Source organism: Orbicella faveolata, unplaced genomic scaffold, assembly GCF_042242905.1.
Source record: "Orbicella faveolata isolate gen_17 unplaced genomic scaffold, um_ofav_v1 contig_35, whole genome shotgun sequence".
Classification (NCBI taxonomy): Eukaryota; Metazoa; Cnidaria; class Anthozoa; order Scleractinia; family Merulinidae; genus Orbicella; species Orbicella faveolata.
Window position 1 is genome coordinate 6,920,001 of NW_028301564.1, and position 10,404 is coordinate 6,930,404.

Here is a 10,404-nt window from a genome sequence, read left to right on the forward strand (position 1 = left end):
ATTAGTTTCGGCACTCGAGTGAAAACCGGTCTTATCTTAGGATGGATTGCCGTCAGGATGCCGGATGCCTTCCAATTGTTTGCTGGCCAAAGGGCGACCTGCTTACAACAGACCAGTATTCAATCCAAGAAGAGTGCAAAATGCGGAAGGACTTCGTTCTATGTCAAGCTTATTACATTTCGTCAAAAATACTCTGCTGCGCGCCGTATTTTCATCCCCCTTCTCGGTGTTTAGATATTCCAATGAAACACGGCCTCTCTTGTTTGGTATATTACATCTAGCCCAAGCGAACAAACGATTCATCCAGCTTGAAGTAAAGGATTTCCTTATCTTGTTTTTATAGTAAACACCACTCAATGAGTGATGCACTGCACTTGCCGGCATGTGTTACACAAGCCGATTTTTAACGCAACAATTTTTAAATCGATGTCGTGTAGCGTGGCGCACAGGGCGACTTTTATCGCAACATTTCGTCGCAGGAACATGCTGCAGGTTTTTGAGAGCGGTTCAAAAACCTGCAACATTGTTGCCCGAATTTTGCATGTTGCGTTAAAAATTGTCTCGTGTAACATACCGTTGCCGACCGTTGCTGCAACAAAGTTGCGTCCAAAGTTGTCTCGTGTAACATGGATTAAAAAAAGCCGTTAAAAATCGGCTCGTGTAACATCACCTTCGTCAGGGGAAAAATATAGCCTGGTGTTAAAAATAGGACTTCTACTTTGCTGGAGCATTGTTTGGCTAAAATTTGTCAAACATCTTTTATGTTCGGAACTTAAACAAACAGCGGACTTGCGATAAAGCAATCTATATTGTGTTTTTAAGTAAATAAGTTTCAATACGCTCGCGTAAAGATGGTCGCTGTTCAAACTACGGTTTTGTACAGTAAGAAAGTATAAAGAAAAGCTATTTTGTTCTAGTTTCAATTTTCCTTTTGACCTCAGCCCAAAAATAATGTATCTTTATGCAGCTTTTTACGCTGAATATACAGCCTAACATATAACTTCTGTTAAGTCTTGTTGGCACATGTATCTTGTAAACTGAGTTTAGTTAGTTGACGATTTCAATGAAGCTGACTCTATTCAGATGTCTATTCATGCCTTTTAGTTTGTCATTAGTTTCAAGCTGACTTTATTTAGCCGTCTTGATTTTGTTCCTTACACTTACATGATGCAATCGTGTATTGCTTTAGTATAAGTAAAGTACTCTGTTCATTGTCAGGCGATTTTACATCTCGACGATTTACGATTTACATCTTGAAGATTTACGATTTTACATCAACGAGTTGTACAACGTAGACGTTTAGCGAAGTACGAAGAATAAAGAGTGAAGTCCAAGTTCTCTGAGTGCCCTGATTTCAGTTGTAGCCAATCCGACGGTACTTTGGAACCCGTGACAAGTTCCTCTCCTGCAGTAAGAGAGTTGCTCCGATTTTTTTCCAGTCATTTTAATCAACTAATTAATAGCTTTACGGGAGAAAAGACTGATCTGATTTTTATTGTTGAAAATTGAATAAATAAGGAAAATAGCAGCTGCACTGTAGTCTTTTCTATTTTACAGTTTGATTGATGACCGTGGCAAACAATTTGGTTCCAATATTTTAACAAGGATTCATCTGTCTGTCAAAATCAAACTTAAAAAGTTTATTTGTGTCCGACACAAGTATTAACTGTAGTTTGAGGCGTGTTTTCATGAGTCTGGGCTCACAAAGATTTGACAATAACTTGGAATGCGTTCTTGTAATAAGCATTAAATAATGCCAAAATGGGACATTTTCAACGCCTCACTGCTCCTTAACGAACATGAGCACCCCGCCCCCCGTTCTTTTATATAATTTAAGTTCTCATATGATAAATATTCAGTGGACAAAATTTGAACCTGAAAAATATATTGACAGTTTTATCTCAGGGGAATAACCTTAAGGGTTACCGTGTACATTCAGATCGACGATTTTCTTCAAATTTGGATTTTTGGGTCAAAGTAATGGTCGAAGACTAATCTCTAATTTTTGAAAACAAAAATTGAGAAAAACTTAATATTGGCAGAGAAAAGGCAGTTTTACGTTATGGCAGGAAGTAAAAGTTCCCTCTTGATTGACAGCCCTATAACGTGTAGTATGCAATCAACCGAGATTACTTTCGCGGGAATATTACCTATACGGATACCACGAATTGGCTGGCTACTCGGTTGATCAGCATTGTTAATCCAAGCATTTTCCCTATAATTCTAGTAAGTTATAAGTAAACATGGACCACGTAAAACTCCGTGGACCAGTTTGAAAAAGAGAAAAACTAATAAAAATACATCAATGAGTGAAGAAGCGAAAGTTGGCCTTGAGGATGAAGCTATAGCTTTCGTATCAAGGGGGCAAAAAGATCGAGAAAGGTTCTGCATAAAATTGAGAACTTGACAGCGATAACAGCGAAGTTTACAGCGACTCTTTCGTTGAGTCTGATACCGATGAATCGTCGGACTCATTGAGACCCATTGGAATATTATCCATGCACATTTGCTCCGCTGCGCTTTCTTTTGTTTGTTTTCTTCGCCCAGCCACTCTAGCGTTCGTGTCCTCTTTCGTCGTCTCCATTTTGCCAGATCAGCTTCAAGAAAAACCGAACTACGGAAAAATTATCTCTCCGCTTTGAGCGTATTGCGAAACACAACGGTTTTTCGGAGATTCCCGAGTAAATTTCACCGCGAGGAGCGAGGTTAATAGTAGTAAACTTTCCAAGCGCTGATTGGCTCAGTGATCTGAGAACCCAGTTGACGGTATTTTGTGGGCCGGGTTTGTTTTTCTCAGCGCTGTTTCCTCGAATAATTTTTTTCGCTTGAAGCAGACTCTTTAAAGAGTTGCCCTCAAATTGCCCTCAAATTTGGACAGTAGCTAGATTAACATATAAAAAACAAACACGTGTCTGCGAATTGCTCCTTTCGAAATGTTTTTTCTCTGAGAGCGATTTTTGTACGATCACTTCACATTTTTTAAATCCTATTTCGATAGTATTCTGTAACTTTTTACTGCAATTGAATATGGCAAAACGTAGACATGCTTTTTTAGCGCTTTTTGTCATGAAACCGAGGAAAAAAAATAAATTGGCGAAAAATAAAATTCGCTTTGACTTATAGCTTCCAAAAGGTGATTAGGGCGTTCGCATTTAGTGGTCGTGAAAAAATCAGCAATTCCTTTTATTTCAAAATTCTTGGTGTAGTTTGGTAGCCAGCTATATAAGCTTTAATTTGATATATTACATTAGTAGTAAATGGAAAGACACCATAGCATACAAAGTTATCAATATTTTGTGTAATCGATCAATCGACTTCACTAATCTTTGTATTACTATTTTCACCGGACGATCTCCCCTCAGCCCTAGCTGGTATGTCCCTTGCTTTCTTGCTGGAATCATTAGATGAAGTTCAGTATGGTATCAGAGCATGTTCTGAAGTTGAAAATCTCATGACGTCAGTAGAAAGAGTTATTTCGTACGCTGGTTTGGAAGCAGAGCCCGGATAAAGCACAGAGAGTTATCCGCCTGAGTCATGGCCACAGAGCAGTGGAAGCATAGCCATCAGAGATTTGTTCTTAAAGTACCTTGAAGGCGGTCGTCGTGTGCGGAGGGATGTCAACCTATCAGTTACCGACAAGGAGAAGATAGGTGTGGCAGGCCGAACAGGAGCTGGCAAGTCGTCCATTGTTGCAGCACTTTTGCGTATGCCAGAACCAGAAGGGCAGGTAATCCTCGTATACATTTAAATTAAAGTGTTATTCACTTTTATGGTACAATAACCACGCTGCAGCACTTTGGTATTTAATCTGCTGTTGCTGACACGGGAAAACAACACTCTGAGTTGCATTATTTATTTTAAGTTAAAATTGTATTCGATTTGCAAGCTTTATTCCCAAGACTGAAGTTTTACGGGTCCGTCGATCAACAAACTGAATGTACTATTGCGTTTGTTTTGCCCAGGTTTTTATTGACGGTGTTGACATTAGAAGCCTTAATCTTCAAAGGGCTCGACGTTCCATGGCCGTGATTGCCCAAGACCCGGTACGCTTTGGAGGTAGCTTGAGAAGAAACACGGACCCATTCTCAAGGTACACAGATCTGGAGCTATGGTCTACCCTTAAAGTAGTGCCGTTAAAGTTAAAGGTAGAGAAACTTCCTGGACAACTAGATTACCAACTTAAAGAGGCAGGATCTAACTTCAGTGTTGGTGAGAGGCAGTTAGTGTGTTTGGCTCGTGCTCTAGTCCAGAAAAGCAAGGTCATTATCATGGATGAAGCCACCGCTAATGTGGATTTCAAGACTGATCGTCTGATCCAGGATGTGATTCGTGACAAGTTTAAGGATTCCACAGTGCCAACCATTGCTCATACTAAACACGATCATGGACTATGATAAGGTGCTGGTTCTTAATGTTGGACGAGTGGTGGAGTTTGACAAGCCTGAGATGTTGATAAGAAACGGTGGATTGTTTGCTGAGCTGGTGAATCATGCCAATCAAACCAGAAGGAAAGCTCACTGATTCAGAGGGTCAGTCTGGGAGCCTTAAATTGTCATTTTTATTGTTACAAACTTTTAAATTAGACTGGATTTTGAGCTCATGTACGCAGCTGCTAGACAATGTGTTTTCTACAAACTTGGCAATAATAAAGAGTATACCAAGATGGGCTTAATCGAAGAATACGCCGCAACTCTGCTTGTTACTCGGTAGCATAGCCGTCAAATATTGGTTACACAGTCAGAACGTATCCGAGTAGCGAACCATTTTTGACGGAGGGAACAATTTTGCAGTGAGTGGCTAAGCGTCTATGCATCCATTCTAAGATGGATATCCACGTCTTCCGAGATTACATGTAGTAGCAAGTCAAGTTCTTAGTGCTATTAGTATTCTTGGAATGTTAAGAGTTTTAACTCTTCAAATTAAGATGTATTTAAACATTAAAATGTTTTACATAAGACGCTTAGCCACTTCTTCTTACTTATTGCAAAGCCTCCACATTACAGAGGATGGCTACTCCATCAACCCCTACTCTAGGCTCGATTTCCGCCGCTTTCTCGAGTCCGGTCTACGTTCCTCCCCGAAAAGAGACGGCTGCACGCGTGAGCGGCACACCATGTCTGTGACGTAAATTCATAATTTAATTCATGCGGCGCTCCTGGTCGCCGGAAATGTCATCTGATTACAATCTAGACAGTTCCACATGACACCTACGGGTCGAAACATTTGTACATTTGCCGTTCTCTTTTTTGAAATTTTGTTTTTCCAACCTATTTTGTTCCACTTTATTGCAGCGGAAGAGCGCTATATACATGGATAATGTGTTCTAAGGAAGAGTTCGTTTTTTGAGTAGAGCAGCCCCGTTCGACTGCGGTTTATGCATCAGTCAATTCCAGCAGTGCCCATCCCCCCCCCCCCCCCGGGCTAACCTCCGGGCATTAGCATTTTTTTAAAAAAATGGGCAAATTCCCCGGGGTGGGGACACATAAGCTGTCTAAATGCCCCGGGGTGGGAACGAAGAAAGAGGGCAAATGCCCCGCCCCCGAGATCGTCGCCTTCCAACACCTCTGCAGGTTTTTAATTAATCAGTGAATAAAACCGTCAAATGTTCAGTATTTCAATGCAACAGTAAGACTTCAAGGACAACAGTGCGTGTTAGTTGATTCTGATTGCATTTTTTTCTGGGATTGCGGCGGACGTGCCCCCAGCCGCGAGCGATGATAGGCGCCTGTAATCGCAGGCTTCTTTTTCTGTGAAGAATCAAGACATTTTAAATGATGATGCATTGCATTTTAAGCTCGCAAGATCTGTCTTGAAGATCGCATCATTTGAATTCGCAAATCTTAAGTATTTTAACTCCACTTTCATGAATTTAAAAAATACCAGGCTAGTTTTGAATGCGAAATGCGAAATAGTCGTGTTCACGTCAGTGATTTTTTTGTGATAAACAAAATATAGTTCACCTTGTCGCTTATATTTATATGCTTACAAGTAATGAAGAAATATCTAAAATTGAGAAAACATACCTTTAAAAACATCTGCAAGTTTCCCTAGTCCCTGACGGACAAGCCATTGATCGACAAACGCCTCGTCTTTCCCGATGGACTCATCCATGGCACTTTCCAAAACACGTGTGTCGAATGCCCGGGGGTCGCCCCGGGGTACGCAAATGCCCAGCCCCCGGGCCGCGATAAAATTGCGGATGCCCCACCCCCGGGACTGACAGCGTGAGCAAATGCCCCGCGGTTGCCCGGGGGGGGATGGGCACTGCTGGAATTGGCTGATGCATTAGCAAACTGGTCATCCATGTCAAAGGTGACATGTTGGTCTGCATGGTTTCCACTGTTAAGTTGATACCCTGAAACTTGTCATGTATGTCTTGCCGGATGTCTTGCTAGTTCGGTTTGCTTTACCCGCGATTTAGCTCGTTTTAAAAAAATTAATTTTGCCCGGCTTCGCCAGAGACTGCTGTCGCTATCCTTAAAGAAGGTAACACACCTATTTGACTGACTGGTTGGTCTCTTGAGCCCAATGTTTAGTCTTTGTTGACTGGTTATCTGACGTCCCGGAAGCAAAAGACTCAAATTTTCCCGACCCTGTTGGCTAAAAAAAGAACACATCTTGGCCATTGACCAATTATTCTATTGTTTCTTGTCGTGAATTTTTAAACTTTCGATCTTGATTGTCTCTGAGGTTTTATCAATTCCACATCGTCCGCCATCCCGGGCCGCAATCCGAACTGACGAGATAATTTATGCCCGACAAAAATCTGTGGGCTGTTAACTGATTGGCTAAGACTTACAAAAGAATCTTCACGCGTCCAGCCGTGCCTTCGGGGGAGGAGCGCGGGCTCCTTCCCCGAACAGCGGCTGGTAATCGAGCCTACCCCTACTCCGTCTCCTTCTTAGCATGTGGTCAGGTCAGTTGCATGGAGAAGAGAAACACTAATGGTAAAGTGTATTGCCCAACCCTTAGCCTGCGAACGCAGACGTATTTCCGGCTGTCGCTTGTTTCCGCCGAAAAATAACGTCTGCGAACCCGAGCCAGGAAACGATTTCTGTGAAGTAATGACTTTTGTTTCTCTTTGGCCAATCAGATTCCATGATACAATGAAACTCGAGTGCTCCTCGCAGCGAATACCTCGTGCAGTAGTTCTGGGGTTACTTGAGCTAAACTGTGATTGGCTTAAAATTCCTACGTCACAGAAATCGTTTCCTGGCTCAGGTTCGCAGACGTTATTTTTCGGCGGAAACAAGCGACAGCCGGAAATACGTCTGCGTTCGCAGGCTACCCAACCCTGAGCACCAGGGCTCGAAATCGGACCCTTCTATCTTCTAGTTTATCACTCAATGTGCTACAAAACTGAAATTTGCACATTCGAGATTTTTCCTCTCAGTACGCTCTGTATCGACAACAAAAAATTCCACGCCATAAGAAGACATTTGTCACGAAAGAAACTAATGTACAATGTGCACGTACAGGAATGGTGTTTTATTGCATGATTTTTAGTAAGAGCAGGTAAACCTATTCCGTGATATATTAAAAAATAGTTTGTACAATTTTTAAAGCTATTAACAACGATTATGTTCCTACAGTCACAAAAAAATTATAGATTTTAGAAATACCGCTAAATACGATCTGAGGAGAACTGACATTCTTAACCTGGGTTAAGTCATCAAGTCAACCTACAAGATGAAATCGTGGCGTTACCTGGCGTCAAAGCTGTGCAACCTGGTACTAGATTCACAAAGAACTATGAGAACTTTTGATAATTAAAATTATTTCTTCTCATCTCGCGCTTGAGCCGCCTGTGGCGTGACCAAGTTTTGAAAGTGTGAATGATTTTTCCAAGTTTTACCCATTTTTCCAAGTGAGACCCATTTTTTCTGTTTGGAAATATTGCTCAAGAGCGCCTCACAGAAAGCTGCCTATATCTTATCCTTCGAGCGGAGAAGTATTTCCGGGTTTCGCTTGTCTCTGGAGCTTTGATCGCTTGAAATTCTTTATTTAATCGGCATTCAGGATCTTTCTTTTTTAACGGTGTTTCAAACTATTCCGAACAGATTAGCAACAATAACTGTATCTTTCTTTCTCGAAGATCGAAACCACGATGACCACGATGGATCCACGAACCCGCCATTTGTATCAGACAGATCAAAGATATAAACTTCTGCAATGTCAGCTTTGAAAAACGGAAAGGAATCCCTTTCGATGAACTCTCGTGGTTTATGACACCATTTACTCGACACGGCGAATCAAATTTGGCTCGGATCGAGCGACGGTCCGCGAATTTGATCGATATAGGCGAACAGAACATGGATTTGCCGTCATGCTCTAGTTCGCGCCACCCATTCTTTGATCGCATGTCGCGCGGTGCATATACAGCAAGGGCTCTGGTTGTAATATTGACAATTTAAACTTGTTAGGGTGGCTGAACACAGTTTTTGATACCTGTGTTCATTCACCTTTTCCTCTAAAACCCTTGGTCCCTCGGTCGCCAAAACTGGCAGCAAGCAAGTTAACAACACAAACTTTGGTTTTTTGATGGTTAAGCTGACGTATGCACCGTTGCCATGGCAACATGAATAAACATAAACAGGCCTTTAAAATCGGTTTCGTTTATTTATAGAAAATCATTAGATTTTCTTTATATTTTGCATGCAACGAGCTTGTAACGATTCTCACAAGTTAACACCATTTTGCTAATAATTTAACAGAGAGATCTTTAATTATCCCTTGTTGAAGGTTCACTGGAATATCTAGAATTTCCTTTGTTGAAATTCAATTATTTTCAATACTCCAGTTACTTATTTCCTTAAGTATTTTCGTGCCAAATTTCGTGAAATTCTAATGAGTGGTTTTCGAGTAATAGGCGTATTTCCGAAAGTGCAATTTTCATTCAGTCGCAATTTTTTGACTTACTACGCATGCGCTGCATTTAACTGGGTTCTTTCGGTAACAAAGAAAAAGCTGAGAATTGCTGGGTTCTTTGCATCGTTACCTTTTCTAACATATCTTTGTAATAAAAGACTAAAGCCATCAATACACTGCGTTCAGTTATAGAGAAAAATAACGCAGATAGTGCGGGTGTTGCGTAAATAAAATGATCGCTCTATTGACAGCATGTTTGTTTTTTGCAATCCTTGTGCGCGCGCTGAATTGCATCAGCAAAAGCGCGCGCGAAAACTGTGTTCGGCCACCTTAACCTGGCCATATATGGTTGGTGATCTGGTTTTCCGTCACCAGAAATTAGAACCCATGTCCTGCTGGGTATTTCAGAGTCTCATGAATCTCCGATCCCTAAATTTAAGATTAGAATTGTAATAGAGATGTTAACTGAACTATACCCAGAAAGCAAATAAAACAAAGTGCAACAAACGCAGCTAGACCTAGTAATGTAAAACGACACATGTGCCTACAATATTGAATAATACAGTGATTTCAGGAACTTTATCTACTGGTCAGTAAAATTACTCCAAAAAGTTTACAGATGATGGAAGGACATTATTTGCATATCATTTGCATAATCTACACCACAACTAAAACCTTATAGATTGCTTACGCAATCTCTGGGTTAAAAAAGGCCTCAAATGTTGGTACTGTTGAGCGAGAGTATAATGGTCGCATTATATCGAAATGCAGCTGATTTCTCTTTATCATTTGACTCTGCTGGCTGATAAATGCAGCTTATAAATCATAGTTTCAAAAAAAAAATCACTAAGTTAAGCTCGATATATAATCACAAATAACTCTACAAGCTTTTCAGTTCTGCAGTCAGGCTGTTCCATCCTCATTGCGCTTGATATCAGATAGTTTTTCTCTTAGTAAGTTCCTCATAGGTCCTCTATTCTCTGGAGGGTCGTTACTCGCGGGGTTCTTTAAACTTTAATCTCTAACAAATTAATCCAAATTCAGTGTAAAAAACTATAGTAAAACAGCTCGTCCTCAGGGCCTTCTCCACTTTTTAAAATGGCGGGCCGGAGAAGACTCTGGTCCTCTCCGGACGACCCCGGGGACGAGGTTGGGTACAAAATTAACGTTACTTTCGGGGAGCCCTTATTAAAGCTGAAAATAATTCTATGTAATTATCGATGTTGAGGATACTAGACAAAGTCTCAACTTTTATTAAATCAATTATCGATTAGCTTGATTGCGCGCCTAGGTCTTAGTAAAGAACTGAGTTACAATGTTTACGTATGCTTATCTAGTTTCCTATTGGTTTTGTAATCGGATCTTTTAGCGTCACCACGCGCATATAAATACTTAGTTAGCGTCCCTTTAACAGAGTTTCGAAAGATTTCGCCTTGATTAGTAGTAACTTTGCTGTTCTTCGTTTCCTAACCTTGGTACAAGCGGGACCGATATGTAAGTGAATTTCGTAGTTGTATTTAGTTTGTTTAGATTTAG

The 10,404-nt window shown here is 40.9% G+C and overlaps 1 pseudogene; it reads left to right on the forward strand.

Annotated features, from left to right (window-relative positions):
* The first annotated feature begins 3,925 nt into the window (after nt 1–3,925).
* LOC149102803 (ATP-binding cassette sub-family C member 4 pseudogene) lies at nt 3,926–4,660 on the forward strand (annotated as a pseudogene).
* The last annotated feature ends 5,744 nt before the right edge of the window (nt 4,661–10,404 follow it).